Genomic DNA, 25,279 nt, shown 5'->3' on the forward strand with positions numbered 1-25,279 from the left:
CAAAAAAACTCAAGAAAATAAACTTTTATAGCACATAGAGGATGACATGCGGGTCCCATGTAGCCGGCAGGTTCCTCAACGTTTCAAACGTGGCATGAGATCGAAAGAAAAAGGCAAGTGACCAAATATCGGGAGCCAAAAATAATTCAAGAAAAGAAACTTGAGTGTACATAGAGGATGACATGCGGGTCCGATTTAGCGACGGCGGTATCACCGTTTGAGAGGCGGCGGGGGATCGAAAGAAAAAGGCAAGTGACCAAATTTGAGGTGCCAAAAAAAAACTCCAAGAAAAGAAAGTTGATTGCACATAGAGGATGACATGCGGGTCCCATTTAGCAGACGGCGGTCTCAACGTTTCCAAGGCGGCAAGGGATCAAAAGAAAAAGGAACTAGCCAGAAATCAGGGGGTAAAAAAAAATCCAAGAATAGAAAGAATTTTGGTTCATAGAGGATGACATGCGGGACCCATGATCCTGCATCGTAAACGGCTCGATCGGAGAACGTTGAACGAGATGGCGCGATCGAGAAAAAAAACAATGCCAGAGAGGCTGCCATCCGGGCCCTACATCCCTCGGCGGTGCGGATTTGCGTTGACTCGGCCGGCGAACCCGAGATTTCGAGATGCACCACGTCCCGGGCCACCATACGCGACGTTTTGGCCGCTTTCGTCGGGCTAGGTGGCCTCAAAAACGAGAAAAAAAAGTTTTGACATGCACCACGGAGGGACCCAAAATCGTCGGCCATGGTACACCAGCAACCACGGCGCGACTTCAACTTCGTCGGCCATGGCAACTTTTCTTGTAGTGAATGCTCAAATGTCCCATTCATGAGCTCCCCCGTAATGTTATTGTTAATAATTTTTATGCGAGGCTTTCAGGACAACACAAGGACTATCTGGATGCCTGTTCGGAGGGATCTTTCACAAGCAAGGAGGTTGTAGCTAGGTGGGATCTTCTTGATCGGATTGAGGAGAACGCTGAAGGATGGGAGAACGACAAAGGTAAAGAGTCAGGTATAAATTATGATTATGAATGCATTGAAGCTTTTATGGATACCGATAAATTTCGAAATATGAGTGCTACTTATGGTCTTGACTCTCAAGTTGCTGCAAATCTTTATAAAGCCTTTGCTTCTCATTTTGAATTGCCTAAAAAGAATTTTGATAAGTATCATGAACCTTTTAAAGAGGCTTGCATGAAGAATGAAATTTTTGTTAATTATTGCAATAAGCATGCTCAAACTCCTAAGAATGCTATTTCTTATAAGCATGTTAATTTTTGTGGAATACATAGACCTTGTGGAATTAATCAAATCAAAGATGAATATTGTATCCATCATGCTAATGAAAAAACTAGAAAGTGGTTTAGGGCTTTAGATGATCTTGGTAAAAAAGTTTGTGTCCTCTATCCTTTTATTTGTGAAGTTTGCCATGAAGTGGGTCATTTTAATTTTCAATGCTCCTCCAATGATAATTTGAACCCAATGAGTGCTGCAAATTTGTATTGTGATGATGAAATTACTCCTAATCAGCATGATGAACTTACTTTATTTTTGGGGTGTGAAGAAGCTGTCGAGAAAAATCTCTTTGTTACATATGAGTGATCTTGATATTGATGATGTCCTGCATGGGTGTTTTTCTTATTGCATTGATAATAGCCATACAAATACTTACATACAAAATATTTTAGAAGATGACACCTTGCCAAAATATGATAGGACCGCTGTGTGTTTTCAACTGATTAATGAAAAGGAGGGATCCTGCCAAGTTTCTTCTATTGTTTCTGAAAGTAAATCAGGTTATGCGGACAAGCCACCCGTCAAGCCTCTTCCTCCTAAAAAAGGGAACGAGGAGAAGGAAGAGAAGAAGAAGAAGAAAAAGGGAACGAAGAAGAAGAAGAAGGAGAATAAAAAGAAAGAGGTAACGGCGTATCCCCGCGTGAATGAGATAACGCTAGGTAACCGTAAGTATGTTGCTCCTAATGATTATTGTGATAATGAACCTGAATACGATGATCTTCCTATGCCCTTTACATACATTAGCAATCATGATTTGAATGAGCACACTACTTTTGATATTGCAAATCTCTGGGAAACTAATTCTGAAAATGATGATGATAATAATTGCCATAGTGTCAGTGCTATCCATGCTTCCTCCCATAATGATATAGAAAGCTCTAAGCTTGGGGAAGAGGTGTTTGAAAATCCTTTAGCTACTGGTCATTATGTTCTTGATACATCTCCTTCTAATAACAATGATGGTGTGGACACGAGATAAACCGATTGTGAAAGATAACTATTCTATTTCTTATGATGACACTGTGCCTCCGACCTTTGATGATTATTATAAAGAATGCTATGATATAGGTTATAACTATCCTTATGAAACTTGTCATAGTCATGATTGGATTACCAAAAACAATTCTTTTGATATGCAACTTGTTTACCATGTTCAAATTCTTGATAATAATCTTGCTCCAATTATTATTAATGAGAATAACTCTTCTTATGCCAAAATTAATGATACTTCTATGCATATGAACCATGATAAGAATGTTTTAAGTGATGAGTATATTGTGGATTTCATCAATGATGCTACTGAAAGTTATTATGAGAGAGGGAAATATGGTTATATGCATCTTAATAATATTAAGTTTCCCCTCTTTATGTTGAGAATCTTGAAGTCACTCGTATTTTATCCTCTTATGCTTGTCACTTTGTTCTTCATGAATTCATTTGTGTACAAGATGCCTCTTCATAGGAAGCATGTTAGACTTAAATGTGTTTTGAATTTGCCTCTTGATGCTCTCTTTTGCTTCAAATACTATTTCTTGCGAGTGCATCATTAAAACTGCTGAGCCCATCTTAACGGCTATAAAGAAAGAACTTCTTGGGAGATAACCCATGTGTTATTTTTCTACAGTACTTTGTTTTATATTTGTGTCTTGGAAGTTGTTTACTACTGTAGCAACCTCTCCTTATCTTAGTTTCGTGTTTTGTTGTGCCAAGTAAAGTCGTTGATAGAAAGGTTGATACTAGATTTGGATTACTGCGCAGAAACAGATTTCTTTGCTGTCACGAATCTGGGCAAAATTCTCTGTAGGTAACTCAGAAAATTATGCCAATTTACGTGACTGATCCTCAGATATGTACGCAACTTTCATTCAATTTGAGAATTTTCATTCGAGCAAGTCTGGTGCCCTTTTAAAATTCGTCTTTACGTACTGTTCTGTTTTGACAGATTCTGCCTTTTATTTCGCATTGCTTCTTTTGCTATGTGGGATGGATTTCTTTGTTCCATTGACTTTCAGTAGCTTTGGGAAATGTCCAGAAGTGTTAAGAATGATTGTGTCACCTCTGAACATGTGAGTTTTTGATTATGCACTAACCCTCTAATGAGTTTGTTTCAAGTTTGGTGTGAAGGAAGTTTTCAAGGGTCAAGAGAGGAGGATGATATACTATGATCAAGGAGAGTGAAAGCTCTAAGCTTGGGGATGTCCCGGTGGTTCATCCCTGCATATTTCAAGAAGACTCAAGCATCTAAGCTTGGGGATGCCCAAGGCATCCCCTTCTTCATCGACAAATTATCAGGTTCCTTCTCTTGAAACTATATTTTTATTCGGTCACATCTTATGTACTTTACTTCGAGCGTCTGTATGTTTCTTGTTTTTGTTTTTGTTTGAATAAATGCTTGTGTGGGAGAGAGACACGCTCCGCTGGTTCGTATGAACACATGTGTTCTTAGCTTTTAATTTTCATGGCGAAGGATGAAACTGCTTCGTTAATTGTTATATGGTTGGAAACGGAAAATGCTACATGTAGTAAGCTGGTATGATGTCTTGAATAACTTGATACTTGGCAATTGTTGTGCTCATGTTTAAGCTCTTGCATCATATACTTTGCACCTATTAGTGAAGAAATACATAGAGCTTGTTAAAATTTGGTTTGCATGAGTGGTTTCTCTAGAGTCTAGATATTTTCTAGTGAGGTGTTTGAACAATAGAGAAGACAATGTATAGTCTTATAATGCTTGTAATATGTCTTTTATGTAAGTTTTGATGTACTAGTTTATGCTTGTGTTTGCTTCAAACAACCTTGCTAGCCTAAGCCTTGTATCAAGAGGGAGTACTTCTCATGCATCCAAAATCCTTGAGCCAACCACTATGCCATTTGTGTCCACCATACCTACTTACTACATGGTATTTCTCCGCCATTCCAAACTAAATTGCTTGAAGTGCTACCTTTAAATTTCTATCCTCTACCTTTACAATATATAGCTCATGGGACAAATAGCTTAAAAACTATTGTGGTATTGAATATGTACTTATGCATTTTATTTCTTATAAGTTGCTTGTTGTGCGATAACCATGTTCCCGGGGACGCCATCAACTACTCTTTGTTGAAAATCATGTGAGTTGCTATGCATGTTCGTCTTGTACGAAGTAAGGGCGATCTACCACTTTATGGTTAGAGCGTGCATATTGTTAGAGAAGAGCATTGGGCCGCTAACTAAAGCCATGATCCATGGTGGAAGTTTCAGTTTTGGACATATATCCTCAATCTCATATGAGAAAATTAATTGTTGCTACACGCTTATGCATAAAAGAGGAGTCCATTATCTGTTGTCTATGTTGTCCCGGTATGGATGTCTAAGTTGAGAATAATCAATAGCGAGAAATCCAATGTGAGCTTTCTCCTTAGACCTTTGTACAGGCGGCATAGAGGTACCCCTTTGTGACACTTGGTTAAAACATGTGCATTGCGATAATCCCGGTAGTCCAAGCTAATTAGGACAAGGTGCGGGCACTATTAGTATACTATGCATGAGGCTTGCAACTTGTAGGATATAATTTACATGATACATATGCTTTATTACTACCGTTGACAAAATTGTTTCTTGCTTTCAAAACCAAAGCTCTAGCACAAATATAGCAATCAATGCTTCCCTCTGCGAAGGGCCATTCTTTTACTTTTATGTTGAGTCGGTTTACCCATTTCTCTCTATCTTAGAAGCAAACACTTGTGATTAACTCGTGCATTGATTCTTACATACTTGCATATTATACTTGTTATATTGCTTTGCATTGACAATTATCCATGAGATATACATGTTACAAGTTGAAAGCAACCGCTGAAACTTAATCTTCCATTGTGTTGCTTCAATGTCTTTACTTTCAATTTATTGCTTTATGAGTTAACTCTCATGCAAGACTTATTGATGCCTGTCTTGAAAGTACTATTCATGAAAAGTCTTTGCTATATGATTCAATTGTTTACTCATTGCATTAACATTGCTTCAAATCGCTGCATTCATCTCATATGCTTTACAATAGTATGATTAAGATTATGTTGGTAGCATGTCACTTCAGAAATTATCTTTTATCGTTTACCTACTCGAGGACGAGTAGGAACTAAGCTTGGGGATGCTGATACGTCTCCAACGTATCTATAATTTCTGATGTTCCATGCTTGTTTTATGACAATACCGATATGTTTTGTTCACACTTTATGTCATTATTATGCATTTTCCGGAACTAACCTATTGACGAAATGCCGAAAGGCCGATTGCTTGTTTTCTGCTGTTTTTGGTTCCGGAAAGGCTGTTCGGGCAATATTCTCGGAATTGGACGAAATCAACGCCAAACCTCCTATTTTTCCCCGAAGGCTCCGAACACCGAAGAAGAGTCGGAGAGGGGCCGGGGGCCACCACACCATAAGGCGGCGCGGGCCGGACCACGGCCGCGCCGGCCTAGGGTGAGGCCACCCTGTCAGCCCTCCTGCGCCGCCTCTTCGCCTATATAACCCCTTTCGACCTAAAAACGCAGTACCAATTGACGAAACTCCAGAAAGACTCCAGGGGCGCCGCCACATCGCGAAACTCCAATTCGGGGGACGAAGTCTCTGTTCCGGCACCTGCCGGGACGGGGAATTGCCCCGGAGTCATCTCCACCGCCGTCTCCACCGCCATCTTCACCGCCATCGCTGCCTCCATGATGAGGAGGGAGTAATCCACCCCGAGGCTGAGGGCTCCGCTGTAGCTATGTGGTTCATCTCTCTCCCATGTACCTCAATACAATAATCTCATGAGCTGCTTTACATGATTGAGATTCATATGAGTTTTGTATCACTACTATTCTATGTGCTACTCTAGTGATGTTATTAAAGTAGTTTTATTCCTCCCGCACGGTGTAATGGTGACGAGTGTGTGCATCCGTGTTAGTACTTGGCGTAGGCTATGATTATGATCTCTTGTAGATTATGAAGTTAACTATTGCTATGATGGTATTGATGTGATCTATTCCTCCTACATAGTGTGATGGTGACAGTGTGCATGCTATGTTAGTTCTTGGTGTAATTGTGTTGATCTATCTTACACTCTAAGGTTATTTAAATATGAACATTGAATATTGTGGAGCTTGTTAACTCCGGCATTGAGGGTTCGTGTAATCCTACACGATTAGCGGTGTTCATCATCCAACAAAAGAGTGTAGAGTAGTCCTATTATGTGATCATTGTTGAGAGTGTCCACTAGTGAAAGCAGGATCCCTGGGCCTTGCTTCCAAGCATCGAATCTCCGTTTGTTTACTTGTTTCTACTGCGTTACTACTGCTGCGTTACTACTGCTTGTTTACTCGTCCTGGGCAAAGCACTTTTACGGTGCCGTTGCTACTGCTTATATATATTCATACCACCTGTATTTCACTATCTCTTCGCCGAACTAGTGCACCTATTAGGTGTGTTGGGGACACAAGAGACTTCTTGCTTTGTGGTTGCAGGGTTGCTTGAGAGGAATATCTTTGACCTCTTCCTCCGTGAGATCGATAAACCTTGGGTGATCCACTTAAGGGAAACTTGCTGCTGTTCTACAAACCTCTGCTCTTGGAGGCCCAACACTGTCTACAAGAATAGAAGCTCCCGTAGACATCAGTCATCATCAAGTTCAATATAAGTTTCATCAAGATCATCACTAGGATTCCCCTAGCTTGAGGTGAACTAACATGTGTAATAGTATTTTCAGCATTTTCAAGTTGTTTAGCTAGCTCTAGCAATTGTAGTATCTAGGAAAGGACCTAACAAACCACTCTTATCAAGCACAGTAGAAGCATCATCAAAATCATCAGGAGCATTATCATATTCAGAAGAATTAGTAGTATGTGGTGGAGTAAGAAGCTTACTCATAACAGATGGCGAGTGAAGAGTAACAGAGGTGTTCAGAGTTGTACCTCTTGTTGTAGTGAATGACAATATAGGGAACTTCGATTCAGGAGCGTTCCCCATAATAAATAAATTGCAGCGAACAATACCACCTTCAAGTGGGCTTGTAAATAAAGCTATGCTCCCCGGCAATGGCGTCAGAAAATAGTCTTGATGACCCACAAGTATAGGGGATCGCAACAGTCTTCAAGGAAAGCAAAACCCAAATTTATTGATTCGACACAAGGGGAGCCAAAGAATATTTATAAGCTTTAACAGATGAGTTGTCAATTCACCTGCACCTGGCAATAGACTTGCTATCAACAATTTATCAGTAGTAACAGTTTTATAGCAGTGGTAGTAATGAAGTAGTACCAGTAATGAAATAAAAACAGTAGTAGCGATGATTGCAGTAGGCAACATGATTAAAATACTGTAGGCACGGGGATGGATAAACCGGGCGTTGCATGAATGAGAGAGTCCATGTAATAGCAAGACATATGCATTGCAAATAATAATGATATAAGCATCGTAATATAATATAACCATAAGCGTGCGTTCCTATTTAGTCGCGCGTGTTCGCAATGAGAAACTTGCATGACATATTTTGTCCTACCAGCCCGTTGCAGCGGGGCCTCTAGGAAAACTACTGGTAATTAAGGTACTCCTTTTAATACAGTACCGGAGCAAAGCATTAACACTCCGTGAACACACGTGATCCTCACATGATAGCCATCCCATCCGGTTATCACAATTATCGTCACCTTGGGACCTCGGGTTCCGGACAACAATATGTGTATACAACTTGCAGATATAATCAAAAACAATAATTATCCTCATGAATCAATAACATGTTCAGATCTGAGATCATGGCACTCGGGCCCAAAGTGACAAGCATTAAGTATAGCAAATCGCAACATTGTCAAAAATACTAACAACGGATACTAGGCGCCCATAAAAATCTTATAGCTATTACATGACCAGTCTCATCCAATCCCTACCATCCCCTACAGCCTACAGCGGGGAATTACTCACACATGGATGGGGGAATCATGGATGGTTGATGGAGAGGCGTCGGTGATGGCGATGGTGATGATCTCCTCCAAATCCCCATCCCGGCAGGGTGCCATAACGGAACTTCTGGTCCCGGGATTGGGGTTTCTGGTGGCGGCGGAGCAGCGGAACTCTTTCTGGAAAAACGTCTAACCCCTCTCGGTTTTCAGGTCAGGAGGCTTATATAGTGCGAAGGAGAGGTCGAAGGGGTGGCCGAGGCGGCCGGACCACCCCTTGGCGCGGCCAAGGCCTGGCCCGCGCCAAGGGTGGGTGTAGGCCCCTCATGGCCCCCCTCTATCTCGTCTTCTGGCTCCGGGAGTCTTCAGGTGAAATATTGGTTTTCTATATTTTTCGGGAATTTTCCTGAAAGTTGGATTTCTGCACAAAAAACGAGACACAAGAGCAATTCTGCTAAAAACAGCATTAGTCCGCGTCAGTTGTATTCAAAACACACAAGATAGAGGGCAAACAACAACAAAAGTGTTCAGGAAAGTGGATACGTTTTGGACGTATCACGTCCTTACTCCTCAAGATAATGCCACTCATAGTGCTGAGGTGACCCATCCAAAGACATCCATTAAAAATCCCATCACTGGCTTTGTCCCCATAAAGGACAAACCCAATGAGGATGATGGAGTTGGTGACACCGACACTTCGACTCTAGGAGAGGATGGAACATAAGAGGAGAAGGGAGATTTGGGGGATAGTCCGACGGTGCCTCCACCAAGTAACTATGCCCCAAATGTCCCTATTCACATGCCCCACACATCGTCTCACAAGGACCATCGCCTAGACTTGATTCTTTAAATTTTCCAAATTGGGAATTCTTAATGCGCTCACACATTCACAACTCTTCTACCGAGTTATGGCATGTCATCAAAGAGGGCTTCAAACCCATGATCCGAACAATATCTCAAGGAGGGAGGTGGTGGACAACCAGGTCAACACTACCGCTCTTCACATGATACACTTGGCGGTCTCCTCCAAGGACCGCGCTCACATACGTCTTCACAAGACAGCCAAGGAAGCATGGGACAAGCTCGACGCGCTCTTCATCGGCAATGAGAGTATCCAAGACTCCAAGTTCGAAGAGGGCAACACCGCCGTAGATGGCTTCATCATGAACGATGGAGAAACCGCGGAAGACATGTACTGGCGGCTCGTCACCCCCGCCAAGCAAATGCGGGATCTTGGTGCTTCTCACGCCGATGACAAGTTGATCAAGAGGAAGTTTTACGATGCTCTCCTACCTTATGAGGAGCAAAGGTTGAACTCTATCCAACAAAACTCGTGTTACTGGAGAATATCCTCCAATGAAGTTTTGAGCGAGATCATCGCCATGTACATCTCGAAGAAGAATGCGAACGAGCTTGTGACGCGTGCTCTCAACTCGCGCAAGCCAAATCTCGCATTGAAGGCCAAGCTTGAAGATGAAGAAAGTGAAAGTGATGATGACCCTTTGGATTGGGCACCCGAGGATATCAAGTATAGCTACCATGAGCATATGGCTCTCGCCGCCAAGAAGTTTTGGGGCGACAACAAGGCAAGAGGATCCAATAGAAGCTTCTCAACAAGAGACTCACCAAGGGACAACCTAAGATACTATCCACATCCATCCTCAAGAAACTCAAGTGGGCCCAAGGAGATGCAAAAGGCAATGACTTGCTACAATTGTGGTGACAAAATTCACTTTGTCGCCGATTGCCACTTTGAGGAGAGGGAAGACAACGGTGGAAAACTTATCCGCAAGGACAAGTACAAGTCTCTTTACAACGGCGGAAAACTTGTCCGCAAGGACAAGTACAAGTCTCTCTACAACGGCTACACCAAGTAATCCCCCAACTCCAAGAGCTCCGACCAGACCTCTTTCACCAAGAAGCCAAGGGCCTTTGTGGCTCATGAAGAGTACTCCTCCTCCAAAGACACGTAGGACAGCACTTTGCCTTCATCACTTTTCCTTCATGGTCACGTAGGACAGCACCCCATGATCCATTATTTTCTTCACGAGAGGAGCCATCGTCGATAATGGGTTTGTACCAGCCTTCTGCTTTTCTTGCTGTGGCATACCATCCCTAATTTGGTTTACCGCTTTCTTCCCTTTAATATCAAGATCAAGCAGGGAGTGGTGTTTTGGAACATGGGAGCATATGCTCCCTATATTTTGAAATGCATGTTACATGTATTTTAAATTTCAAAAAAATTGAAACAAAAAATCCGCACATACATCTTCACGTGCTACGCGCTCACAAAGTCGTTTCATAAAAAATGAACTTATCATGTGACGTGTGTAAAAAAGACAAAATTCAGTGCAGAAAACAATGTTTTTCACAGGATAAGTTTTCTCTTTTTTACATAGGCCACAAAAAATATTATTTTTTCGTGAAACTTGACGCATACACATATATTATAGAGATGTACATGTAGAAATTTTTGTCAAAATTTTTCCACACTTCGAAATATGTTTTGTTGGTAGAGGGAGCATACGCACCCGGGAGCCGAATTGAATTTCCGGATCAAGCTTTGAATATTTAACCTGCATAAACAAAGACAAATAGGACTGGATAAATGAGGCCGACTGCTCAACACTAGATTTTCCATCGCCGAAGATCTAGTTATTTCTTAGATGCTAGGAGCGCCACCAGAAGAATATCTTTGATCTCATTTCATTACTGCATTAATTAAGGGGAATAAGCACCCAGTCCACACCTGTGTATCTGAACATACTTTCAGGTGACAGAGACCAATTTTCCCTTAGGCAATGTCTCAAAGCCTTTGCCTTTGAGCATGTCACCATTGCGTGCCGATTCAGGTTCCATTCCACGAATGGTACAAATGGGTAGTACATCCATGTTTCTGCTACATCTGTGCACTTGAACGCCAAGCTTATTAGAGGCAGCTTCCAGCCAAATACTTTCAGTTCAGGTGGCACTTTTGCATTCCTTATCAGTTTCCATAATGATCTGTCACCTTCAGGCATGGAGCTAGTTGCTTCTTGCTTTTCTTTTTCCTGCATTGGTAATCCCAGTTTATACATGTTAGATGTATATATCTGTATATTGTAGTTTCTTCCTATGTTAGGGGGCTTTCTGCATATGTGCACCTGTACATGTACTATATATTGTGGCCTTTGGCCCCCTGGTAATACAACAAGCATATTGCTCTAACATGGTATCAGAGCAAAATTGATCCTCTAGTTCCCCGGCCGACGGTGCTTGTTCCTCTCCTTCCGTCGCCCGTCCGTCCCCCATCCTCGATCTGGCCGGCTCGCCAAAGCAGCAAGTTGCTTCGCTCGATTCTTCTCCGTGCGGCTCTGCTCCTCCGCGCGTGATACGTCCTCCCCGAGCTCAGTACCCGTCCCGCCCGCCCCGCCCGCTCTCTGGATTCACAGCGACCGTGCGCCAGGGCGCTCTTCCCCGCCCGACGCGGCACGCCCTCCGCCCGACGCCGCCCAAGTTCTTCTCCGCCCGACGCCCGACGCCTCCGGCCGCGAGCTGCTCCCGGCCCGATCCCGCCCGTGGCCAATCTCTGCCTGCCTGCCTGCTCCCGGCTTGATCCCGCGCCGCGTGCTGCCTGCCTGTCTCCGATCTCCCTGCTGATCTTCCTGGCTGCCGATCTTCCCTGCCTGCCGATCTTCCTGGCCCGTCCTGAGATCGATCTCCGCGTGGCGGTGCAGTTGACTTCCATCTGAGTAAAAAAAAAAGCAAAAAAAATAAAAAAATACTGTCGTCGGCTGTTGTTATCCGATATCTTCTTCCGCTGATCCCGCCTTATCTTTGGGCCTCCCTTCGGTACTTGGTCTTTGTCCGCTGCCGCCGTGTATGATGGCTAGTCATTCTTCGTCGCCGTTTGCGGCCTCTTCACGCGGCTCTGCCCGCGCTACACCGACTCCGTCTACATCGGCTCGCCGCTCTATACCGACTTTCGCGACCTCTTCCCGCGGCTCTGGCCGCGCTTCGCCGATTTTGTCTCCCTCGTCCTGCCGCTCTACATCGACTTTTGCGGCCTCTTCATGCGGCTCTGCCCGCGCTTCGCCGACTTCATCTACGTCGGCCCGCTGCTCTACATCGACTTTTGCGGCCTCTTCCCGCGGTTATGGCCGCGCTTCGTCGACTCCGTCTACGTCAGCCTGCCGCTCTACATCGACTTTCGCGGCCTCTTCACGTGGTTATGACCGCGCTTTGCCGACTCTGTCTTCATCGGCGTGTTGCTCTCTGTCGCCCCCTGTGGGGACCCCGGACTAACTGTCCGAAATACCCTGTTATGTATACAGTTCACGATCCCATGATCAGTGTGCCGTGAACACATAACCGAACTGATATCAAATTACATCATCCATTACAAAACGGAATAAGAAAATTACAATGAGGTCACATGACCAATCTTTACATAATAGCCTTGAAGGGCCTAATCTAATCATCAGAGTCGCGGAATCACTTCAATCAGCGTAGAGCCCAAGTCATCCGCCATAACCCTACGAGCAACCGAGCGGGAAGACGTTCCTAGCTCGCATAGACGTCGCCAACTCCTTCTTCATCCGTCGTGTTCCTCCAAGTCTGGCCAAGTAAATAGCCAGGGACAAAGCCGTGAGTACATTTGGAATTGTACTCGCAAACCATCAAGAAAGGTGCTAACAATGCTAACTAAAAGAGACAAGAGAAGAAGGATAGTTTCTGATATGGGGTTGCCCGATCTTCTCAGTAAGCGATGGGTGGTGATGAACACGTGATGGTAGCAGCGGATGAAATCGATGATGATGAGGAGGATAACTTGTATGACGCCGACGAAGTCTCTCGATTGATTCCTGATGCCAACGCAACAGCTCTCAACCCTGCAAGATATTCGCAACTCCACACACTTGCGCACGTAGCCGCCGACCACGAAGCGGTAGATTGCAATCTTCTAATCCCCAATGGAACAGCGAGATCACACAAACTTTCGGTAGCAATAAAACTCCGGATCGCAACGAATTGGAGAGTTGGGGAACAATAGTTTTGCTTAGCAAACAACTATGAACTAGGGTTTATCTTAAACGTGGTCTAAAGCAGCTAGGGGGTCGTCCAAGGCACTTATATAGGCGTCCGGGACGAGTTCCGGTCGAAAAATACAAGTAAAACCGACCAGAATAGATCTGGTCGAGACAGACTCGGACTGGTCCGGTCTGGGATCCGGTCGACCGGGCTGTGGACCGGGCGGGCCGGTCTGTGGTCCGGTCAACCGGTCGGAAACCGGGAAACTGCGAAGTTTCCGGTTTCGCCCCGGTACGATAAATTTCCTCCGGTTGGCGGCCGGTTGTCGACCGGTCGACCGGGCCAGGGACCGGGCTGGCCGGTCTGGGGGCCGGTCGGACCGGGTTCTGGACCGGCCTGGACTTCTTCTTCTCCTCTCGCGCATGCCTCCCGCTCCTCCCTCGCGCGTCCATGAGATATCTTCATGTCCAGCTCCATGTCCAGCTTCACGGCCCTCTTGACGTCCGTCTTCATGTCCAGCTGCTCCTCTCCTCGTGCGATGCTTGTCTCCTCTTGATACCCGATGATACATAAGTAATAGGACTTAGGCAGTATAAAGTTCTCATCAATCAAAGTATCGTTTAGGAACAAGTTCACCTGTTGTTTAAGTAGCTTCGCACGAGCTCTTGTAATTGGTCCAATCCGAACTTCATTGGACTTGAGCTTCACAGACGAGGTTCATCTTCATTTGCTAATGACGGAGGTAGTAGTGAGGTAGGGATGTCCTCATCATCTCCCCCTTCAAAAGGCGTCGACCCCGACGCTCCAAGGTCTTCTCCGTCATATGGTGTCAAATCAGCAACATTGAAAGAATTACTGACACCAAACTCATCAACTGGAAGATTTATCGAGTATGCATTATCATTGATCTTGGCAAGCACTTTGTAAGGACCAGCACCACGAGGCTTCAACTTAGACTTCCGCAGCTTCGGGAACCTATCCTTGCGAAAATGTACCCAGACCATATCACCAGGCTTGAACAACATCTCTTTGCGCTTCTTGTTCATCCTTGCAGCATTGCTCTTGCCTTTCTTCTCGATCAACTCTTTAGTCTTCACATGGATCTTACGCACAAAATCTGCCCTCTTGGATGCCTCCATATTAACTCTTTCATGTATGGGCAAAGGCAACAAGTCAAGTGGAGTAATGGGTTTGAAACCATACACCACCTCAAAAGGACATAGCTCCGTGGTAGAGTGTACCGCCCTGTTGTAAGCAAACTCCACATGCGGCAAACACTCTTCCCACTCCTTCAGGTTCTTCTTGATCATGGATCTCAATAGTTGTGACAAAGTTCGATTCACCACCTCAGTTTGACCATCAGTTTGGGGATGACAAGTAGTACTGAATAGTAGCTTTGTCCCCAGCTTTCCCCAAAGTGTCTTCCAGAAGTAGCTCATGAACTTCACATCACGATCAGAAACAATAGTCTTCGGGACTCCATGTAGTCGAACAATCTCCCTGAAAAACAGGTTAGCAATATGCGACGCATCGTCGCTTTTGTGGCAGGCAATAAAGTGTGACATTTTAGAAAATCTGTCCACTACCACAAATATAGAATCATGGCCTCTCTTAGTACGCGGCAAACCCAACACAAAATCCATACTAATATCCTCCCAAGGTGTAGTAGGTGCCCGTAACGGAGTATACAAACCGTGAGGCTTCAGCTTGGACTTGGACTTGTTGCAAGTAATGCACCTCTTCACATACCTGTCCACGTCCCTCCTCATCTTTGGCCAATAAAAATGATCAGCGAGCATGAGTAGCGTCTTCTCACGCCCAAAGTGACCCATCAAACCTCCAGCATGTGATTCCTGCAATAAGAGCAAACGCACAGACGATTCTGGAACACATAGTTTGTTAGCTCTAAACAAGAACCCATCGTGTATGTGATATTTTTCCCATGCTTTACCCATAACACACAAGCGGTACGGTTCAGCAAAATCATGATCGATCGCATATAAATCACATAACACCTCTAATCCAGGAATTTTAACATCAAGATGGGTTAATAGCATAGTCTTCCTAGATAGAGCATCGAGCAACAATATTATCTTTTCCCTTCTTATGCTTAATAATGTACGGAAAAGACTCAATAAACTCAACCCACTTAGCAAGACGCCTATGCAAAGTAGATTGGGCTTTCGGATATTTCAAAGCTTCATGATCAGAATGTATGATAAATGCTTTTGGCCACAAGTAATGTTGCCAAACCTCAAGAACTCTAATTAAAGCATACAATTCTTTATCATATATAGGATAGTTCAACTTAGCACCGAGATAATTTCTCAGAAAAATATGCAATTGGGCGACCCTCTTGCATCAACACACCACCAATTCCAATACCACTAGCATCACATTCAATCTCAAATTGCTTATTGAAATCAGGAAGTGCAAGCAACGGTGCAGAAGTTAACAATCGTTTCAGTTCATCAAAAGCATGATCTTGGGCAACTCCCCACTCAAAGACAACACCCTTTTTAGTCAATTCATTCAAAGGTGCAGCAATAGTAGAAAAATTGGGCACAAAACGGCGATAAAACCCAGCTAGACCATGAAAACTTCTAACTTGACTCACATTCATGGGAGTAGGACAATTTTGAATAGCTTCAATTTTAGACACATCTACTTCTACTCCATGCTTAGAGACAACATAACCCAGAAATATGACCTTATCTTTGCAAAATGTGCACTTCTCAAGATTACCGTAGAGTTTACTATCACGCAACACTTGCAAAACATGTCGAATATGTATAATATGATCAGATTCATTGCGGCTGTAGATTAATATGTCATCAAAATACACAACCACAAACTTGCCAATAAAATCACGCAAAACATGGTTCATCGAGTCTCATGAAAGTGCTAGGTGCATTAGTTAAACCAAAAGGCATTACTAACCACTCATATAAACCAAATTTTGTTTTAAAGGCGGTTTTCCACTCATCCCCTTCTTTCATCCTAATTTGATGATAACCACTACGCAAATCAATTTTAGTGAAAACAGCGAGCACCACTCAATTCATCTAGCATATCCTCTAAACGGGGAATAGGATGACGATATCGAATAGTAATGTTGTTTATCGCTCTACAATCTACGCACATACGCCATGTACCATCTTTCTTAGGAACAAGAATAACGGGAACAGCACAAGGACTAAGGCTTATGCGGATATAACCTTTGTCGAGTAGCGCTTGTACTTGCTTCCGTATCTCCTTCGTCTCTTCGGGATTCGTTCTATATGGCGCCCTATTGGGCAGCGATGCTCCGGGGATCAAGTCAATTTGATGCTCAATACCTCGCAATGGTGGAAGTCCTGCGGGTACCTCTTCCGGAAACACGTCGCTGAATTCCTGCAAAACATTAGAAACACCAAGAGGAAGAGGGGTCATGTCGTTAGAAACCAAAACCGTACCCCCGTACATGAGCACAAGAGGCATGGCTGTAGGATCCTCACTAAATTCTCTCATGTCTTGTTTGGTGGCTAATGAGACTAAGGAATTCACTCTCTCACTTTTCGTTATATCACTCACGGCATTACAATTCTCTCGCCTATCTATGGATGCATCCTCCAAGTTCACTTCAATCTTCTGACGAGACTCATTGACAATTTGCTATGGTGACATAGGCTGTAAGTTAATTTTCTTGCCCTTGAACTCCAAGTGATATGTATTGGCGCGGCCATTGTGTTGCACAGAACGGTCATAGAGCCATGGCCGGCCCAACAGCAGATGACAAACCGTCATAGGAACCACATCAAAATCAATGGAATCCTTATACGGTCCAATCTCAAAATCAACTCGCACCATGTGGCTCACCTTCATCTCACCATTATTGCTCAACCACTGAATATAATATGGATGCGGGTGCGGTAGATACTTCAGTTTCAGCTTGGCACATAACTCTTTGCTTGCTAGATTGCGACAACTCCCGCCATCAATAATGACCTTGCAAGCTTTATCAGGACCAACTAGTGCCTTTGTTTGGAACAAATTACAGCGTTGTGTAGATGCACTTGATCGCACATTAAGAACACGCTGCGAGACAACAATAGTTTGAGCTTCGAAGGAAAAGCATCATAACCATCGCTATCATAATCATCCTCATCTGGAGCATTTGGATCAACATCATCTCCAGTTTCATACTCATTGTCCTCATTAATGATCATAACTTTGTGATTAGGACAATCCTTCTTGAAGTGACCCTTGCCACCACATGTATGACAAACCATATCACGGTTGCGCGCTGTCGACATGTTAGAACTAGTTCCACTTGCTGCAGGAGCGGGCTTCTTTGTGTTGGTGACACTAGAGACCGGCTTGCTAGACGAAGAAGGAACATCCGCAGGGCGCGTAGATGGCGCCATGGAGGGCGGCGCGCGGGGTGTGTAACGCCCAGCGCACGTAGCACGGCCCTTCATTTGCAGTTCTTCAGCCAACTGTGACTCAGCTTCTCTTGCATGATGTAGCAACTCATTCATAGTAGCATAAGTGTGATGACGCACAATACCCTTGATGTTAAATCTGAGACCATTCAGAAATCGCTGTAGTGTCATCTCAAGGGATTCTCGGACACGGGCACGCTGCATAAGCATCTCCATCTCCATGTAGTAAGCATCAACTGTCAACACACCTTGTTTCAATTGGGTCAATTTGTCAAAGACGGAACGCAAGTAATTGGTAGGCACAAAACGAGCTCTCATTGCCGCCTTCATAGCACGCCATGTGATAATAGGCAGCTCACCATCTTCTTCTCGAGCACTCACAAGTCCATCCCACCAACGCAATGCATAGCCATCAAATTCAGAGGAAGCAAGCTTGATCTTCCTATCTTCGGTATAGTCAGGATGTAAACGCCATAATCTCTCAATCTTCAGCTCCCATGTAAGATATTCTTCAACATCGGTACCTCCTTCAAATCCGGGAATTGAGAACTTGGGCTTACCCAAACCATCGTCTTGTTGTTGTAGAACACGTTGGGCTCCGACGGGGACAAAACCACGACCACGGAACGCATCACCAACGCCACGTCCAAGACCACGACCAACACCACGCCCTTGAGCATGAGCAGCTTCGGCATTGTCACCTTGCACAATGCCATCTTCATCAAGTGGTGGTTGTTGTTGCACCATTGTACGTATCTCACCAACGGCGGTTGTCAAAGCTTGTATAGATGCTTGAAGAGTCGTCACCGATGTTTGAACGGTATTAACCGCTGTAGTAGTCTCATCGACCTTCAAGTGAACACTCTGAATATCCTTGTCCAACGCTTCATTGGCAACACGGATTTCACGTTGTAGGTGATCACGTAGTGCCTCATACTCCAGCCAAGTAACTGTCGCCGCTGGATCCTTTTTCTGCATCACATCAACATTCTCGGTAGAAGACATGATTAGTAGGTTAGTGCACTAAACAAAAATCTTTGGTGGTACTCTCACAACTCACTCAAAACTGATAAGAAAGGTAAATCTTACCGCTCCAAAGTGAATTAGTATTGCTTACCAACTTGGATTGACGGACTAGTGCACGGATGTAGCGAAGCGAATATCAAGGGTATAAGAACAATCACACGACAAAGCAGGATATATGTGGGGCTGTAGGTGAGCTACCTATTTGCACCAATAACAAGCTCTAGCGCTGACCGTAGACAACCAATGATACTCACACAAGGCGATATAATGGGGCAATGCAACTATATGTAGGAAAGGTTGCAATGCACTAGAGAGACGCTAGCAAAGCTCAACGAGACAGGCACAAGATTGCTCAACTACGGGTGCAGTAAAGTAAACTTAGGCCTTCACTTGATTCAACTAGCACAACACTTTTCTTTTTTGGATTTTTATTTTTGTAGAACACACGCAGCTATGTAGCTCTTTTTGCTTCTTTTCAATTTTCTTTTTTTTTTTTTGATTTTCTGACACAACTCCTTGATAACACGGCCAACAGAAATTGCAAAGCACCAAAACCTAACGAGCAGCCTGTCGAGCGGTAAAACTAGTCTCTTCTGGGGAAGTTCCTAGTCACTTTATATCGATAGGCTGTGTCTATGGTTGGGAACAAGCACACTGTACGCTATGTGGACTCGGAGTAACAAAACTGACACCACTAGATATAGTAACACAAGATGATAGAGTAAACACAAACCCTAACAATTCTACTAGATGAAAGATAAAGAGACGCAAAAACAACTACGAAAAGCAACTAAAACTCGAAATTAGTGCAATCTAACGCTATGGCAAACCCTAACCCTAACTTTTTATGGCTTTTTCTGGATAGGAAAACACTCACAACTCAACTATGGGGTGGATTGTGGATGGCTTACCGAGGAAAACTGGAAATCTGATACCAAGATGATATGGGGTTGCCCGATCTTCTCAGTAAGCGACGGGTGGTGATGAACACGTGATGGTAGCAGCGGATGAAATCGATGATGAGGAGGAGGATAACTTGTATGACGCCGACGAAGTCTCTCGATTGATTCCTGATGCCAACGCAACAGCTCTCAACCCTGCAAGATATTCGCAACTCCACACACTTGCGCACGTAGCCGCCGACCACGAAGCGGTAGATTGCAATCTTCTAATCCCCAATGGAACAGCAGATCACACAGACTTTCAGTAGCAATAAAACTCTAGATCGCAACGAATTGGAGAGTTGGGGAACAATAGTTTTGCTTAGCAAACAACTATGAACTAGGGTTTATCTTAAACGTGGTCTAAAGCAGCTAGGGGGTCGTCCAAGGCACTTATATAGGCGTCCGGGACGAGTTCTGGTCGAAAAATACAAGTAAAACCGACCCGAATAGATCTGGTCGAGACAGACTCGGACTGGTCCGGTCTGGGATCCGGTCGACCGGGCTGTGGACCGGGCGGGCCGGTCTGTGGTCCGGTCAACCGGTCGGAAACCGGGAAACTGCGAAGTTTCCGGTTTCGCCCGGTACGATAAATTCCCTCCGGTTGGCGGCCGGTTGTCGACCGGTCGACCGGGCCAGGGACCGGGCTGCCCGGTCTGGGGCCGGTCTGACCGGGTTCTGGACCGGCCTGGACTTCTTCTTCTCCTCTCGCGCATGCCTCCCGCTCCTCCCTCGCGCGTCCATGAGATATCTTCATGTCCAGCTCCATGTCCAGCTTCACGGCCCTCTTGACGTCCGTCTTCATGTCCAGCTGCTCCTCTCCTCGTGCGATGCTTGTCTCCTCTTGATACTCGATGATACATAAGTAATAGGACTTAGGCAGTATAAAGTTCTCATCAATCAAAGTATCGTTTAGGAACAAGTTCACCTGTTGTTTAAGTAGCTTCGCACGAGCTCTTGTAATTGGTCCAATCCGAACTTCATTGGACTTGAGCTTCACAGCAGGTTCATCTTCATTTGCTAATGACGGAGGTAGTAGTGAGGTAGGGATGTCCTCATCAGTTTCTCTTGTGGATATAGCATGTGAAAGAGAATCAGTTTCTCTAGTGGATATAGCAGGTAGAAGAGAAGAGATGTTTTTGGTGGAGATAGCATCCCAACTTCTCGGTCGAAGGGGACACTTAGGAATTCATCTAAGACATCTCTATATCTCTAATGAAGAAGATACTTCAAAAGAGGGACTACAACATAAAAGCACTAGGAAGGGTAAACCCATTTTGTTTCCATTACGACCATCTCCATATGGTCACCACAACTTTCCAGTACCATCCCGGTACTCCAAAACAAAGTTCCTTTCTTTTCTCAAAACACTTTCATTAAACCAAAACACATCAGGCTAAGCAACAGCCATTCCAACCGTCCATGACCGCGGACGCGGCTATTCGAATAGATTTTACTCTGCAGAGTTTGCACACTTTCCCCACAAGATCCGCGAGTTCATCATGTGGGCATCATCCCCGCATATCAACTATGCCATGACACAAACTCGGACATAGCCTTTCGCCTATTCGTCTTAGCACGGGATCCTACCCTATGGAGTATGTACCTCCCCGGCACCGTGGCAGCTCACCTCACTTTGAGCGTGGCTCCACCGCCAAGCCGGGAGACCCATAGTGTCTTCCGGACGGGTCAGCCCCGAAGGCCTCCCGTTATACTATTGTCTCCACCAACGACAATCCGGATTCAGGGGTAACCTTACCCTTATATAGTTGTGCGGTGTCCCATGTTAAGAAGAACAAACTACGAGCTAAGCCCCGTCCCACTCCGGGGTAATGTGGTTGCGCGGGTTAATTGTCACGGGTGAATACTTAGGCGCCAAAGTTTTCGAAAACAAGATTTTCTTTCCAACCATCTTTGCCAAGATCCTTTCCTTTCATAAACACACGCTTGGGTAAGTCCAACTCACCCAAGGTTTTCAAAAAATTCTTTTCAACAAGGTATTTTTCCAAGGGGGTTCCCAACCTATGGTTTCATGTAAGAACTAAGAGACAACAGTGGCATGATGCCAACCATCATACCACTAAGGAGGTGATAAATGAGGTGTCAAGGGGATCATACATACTTAGGATAAGCATGCATAGGGACAACATAAGTAGTATGATTAAACAAGGGTCATGATGTTAATCATCATGCCACTAAGAAGATGCTAATATAGGTGGTCAAGGGGGCATACATGCTTAGGGTAAGCATGCATAAGATCAACAAGGGGTTCAACATACTCGAGAGTAAGTATGTATAATAGCAACAAGGGGTTCACATACTTGGGAGTAGTATGCATGGCATCAACAAGGGGTTTAAGATACGACAAGGGCATGATGCTAACCACCATACCACTATGGGGTGCAAAAAGGGTGTCAAGAGATCGACACACACAAGACAAGTGGGCGTACCCATCACACTTAGAGGGGTACACCAAGAACATGATGATGAAGACTACCATTTCACTAAAGGGGGTTGTAGGTGAGGTGTCAAAGAGAATAAACATGCTCATGGTGAACATGCTCCATCAACATAAGTAGAAACAATACAAGATAGATCGAGAGACAAGAATAACAACAAGGTAACCGCAATATGTGATTAAACATTCAGAGATCAAGAGATGGCTTGCCTTGGTTGGCTATTTGTCCCTGGACTTCTTCAAATTCTTCGAATCCTTCCTCTCCAACTCCAACCTTGCTCGAATCTAGCGTCGTAAAATAAAAGAACACGCAACATACAATCAACACCATATTTCAACTTGCAAGCAAGTTTTAAAAAGGAACAAGTCTAAGCATGCAGGGGAACTTGTTTTGCAAGAACAAAACATATGTTGATCATTTTTAAGAAAAAGAGGTGGTCAAAGATTTTAAATCAACTAAAAGTTTTGGTTTAACAATTCATGTGATACACCACTAACACAAACAGTAACAATAATGCATGAACAGAGACTAAAAATATTTTTCCTAGATGGCCAGTACTAAAACAAGACTAACCTAATTGGATTCACCCAAAAATATTAATTCTACAATTTTAGGAATTAACTTGAATCTGAAACATACATAGAGCAAGATACACATGCCAAAACTTGTAGAAAAATCCTAAAAACATGGGACCAGTGGCATTGGAAAGATAATTAAATTTCGGATCTAGTACAATTTGTTTCACTCGATTTGGGTCTGTAGATCCGGAGATATTAACAAAAGAAGTTGTCTGGTTTGTATCATATTCTAACAGCTAATTTCAAACGAATTAAGGGGCGGGAAAACAGTGGGCCGTGCGGGTGTGGAGTCTTGGGCTGACCCAGGCGGTCATCCAGGTGGAGGGGAAAAAAAGAAAAACAAAGGGGAAGAGGGGGCCCGTGGCGGGGCCCAGGTGCATGGGCCGACGTGGCTGATCCATGCATGCACGCTCGGGGGCGTCGTTCTCCTGCGGCTGTCCACGCTCGCGGGCGGACGGGAAAGAAGGGCAGGGGCGGCCGGACGTTTTACCTGGCGGCGACTGAGGTCGACGGCGGGCTCTGGGCGGGCGTCTGCGCCTCGGGGAGGTCCAGGGGCGGCTCGGCAGGTCCTTCTCCTCCCGCATCGGCTCCTCTCGGCGGCGTCCTTCCCGCGAGCGCTCCCGGGCGGACGACGGTGGCGGCGGCTACGAGAGGGTCCTGGACAACGCGGGGCGGTGCGTTAGAAGCGGAAGAGAAAGGGGAGTGCGGGGAAGTGGAGAAGAAGGGCAGGCAGCGTCGGAGTCGAGCGCCAGCTTCCGCTCCATCCGCCGGTGACCGCGGGCGGGGTGGGGGTTTCTTCAACAGGCAGCGGCCAGGGGAGTGCTGCTGCGAGCTGGAGAAGGCTGGTGGCGTGGTGGAGAGGACTAGGGAGTGTGTTGAGTGCATTAGGAGAAGGCAGGGGCGGGGGCGAGGCTTTTATAGCCGAGTGTCGGCGTACGGTGGGCGTGGTGCACCAGGTCGGGGGCATGTGGGGTTGCATGTGTTCGAGCAGATGGTTGGTGGAATCTTTCAATGCATCGAGTGGTGGATCTAGTGCAGCTAAAATCCTGGAGATACGCCTGTTGAGTCTCCCGAAACGAGATGGTTTCACGCGCGTGCGCGGAGGTGTTTGATGAGAGCTTCTCGCGTGTGGGTGAAGTAGGGTGGCGTTTCATCATTGCGTTCGGGTCCTGGTACGGTGCCATTGCAGACTACTGCTAGGGGTAACCAAAGGAGGTCTACAAGTCTGGGAACGCGCGAGCATGGTCAGAACGGGGTGACCACGTCCAAGGCGAGCATGGGAGAGGCTTTTGCGGGACAGGGCTTGCCTCGGGACCATGCCCGTTGGTTAGAGGGGTAGTAGGACGTCTTCATGGCGCAACCTCGATGGTTGGGGTGCCTTCTTCCTTCTTGACCAAGAACGGGTGACTACCAGGGAAGAAAGAAGAGGGAGGAGGAAGCTAGGGCTTGGGGCTCGTGTGTTAGGCACCTCATGGGTCCAAAGAGCCAGGGAAGTCTTGGAGACAACGTTAGAGGCATAGGGGTGCAGGTCTAGGGCCTTTGGACATGTGCCCATGTCATTGATGGCATAGGGAAGGAGGAGAAGGAGTAAAGAAGAGGGAGGTGGGGGTGTACTGATCCAATAAAAGTTGACCTTGGGGAGAGAGTGGTGCAGGTTGTGGTTGTCCATTGTGGAGCAAGCCAAGAGAGAGAGAGAGAGATATATATATATATATATATGGGGAGGTACATGGCCCTCAAGTGCCCATGCATGCCACGGTTCCCACCTATGTGTCATGCCAAACATGTGATTCCTACATTGCTCTAATGAATAAATACCATGGCTAGATGATGATAAATGGTAGATGAGTGACATAAGGTTGATGGATACAAGTGACTATTTAAATTTCGAAAATAAAAGGGATGGCCTTCAATACTATATGGGAGTTTGACTAAATTTTTGGGGTATGGTTTATTTTGAACTTGCCTTGGAATTTTTGGGAGAGGTAAAGATGAACATTCGAATAAAATAGGTCTTAAAGGCATAAAATATTCTAAGTAGAATATTCTCAAAATTTATTTGGCAACACAAAGTGCAAGAATGGCATATGTACCAAAACCACGTGTTTAATTTAAAACCAAAACAAAATATGCTATGGCACTAACTTTTTAGGGTGAAAATGGGATGATGTGAAATAACATTCACATCCTCCATTTTAGTTGATGAAAAAAATTTGAAAGCTTTGAAGAAGCTAGAGATAATTTTGTGGCTAAATTTAGAAAATAATAGTAATAGGGGTTTTGGGAATTTTTCCAAAAGAGAAAGAAAAACACTTGGAGGAGTGATCTCAAGGGTAGACGGTGGCTATCTAACGTACCCATCATTCCCACTCTTGGTTTTGTGAAGATTGGACAAAATCAAGAGGTAAAACAGGAGGAAGTGGTCTAGAGCTGAAACTCTAGATAGGGTAGAAGGTCAAGGGAATATAAGAATTGCAAAGGTAGAATGGGACATGCAAGACGTGGAAGTTGTAAACGGTGTTGCATAGATGAGATCCATGCATTGGGATCACCAATAATTGTTGTGGGTGCTCAAAGATCAACTGCCAAAGTTTGAATAATTTAAGCCTGCCAAAACAGAGTTTTGACTTGGCCTCAAAA

The sequence above is a fragment of the Lolium rigidum genome, chromosome 7, assembly GCF_022539505.1.
Source record: "Lolium rigidum isolate FL_2022 chromosome 7, APGP_CSIRO_Lrig_0.1, whole genome shotgun sequence".
Classification (NCBI taxonomy): Eukaryota; Viridiplantae; Streptophyta; class Magnoliopsida; order Poales; family Poaceae; genus Lolium; species Lolium rigidum.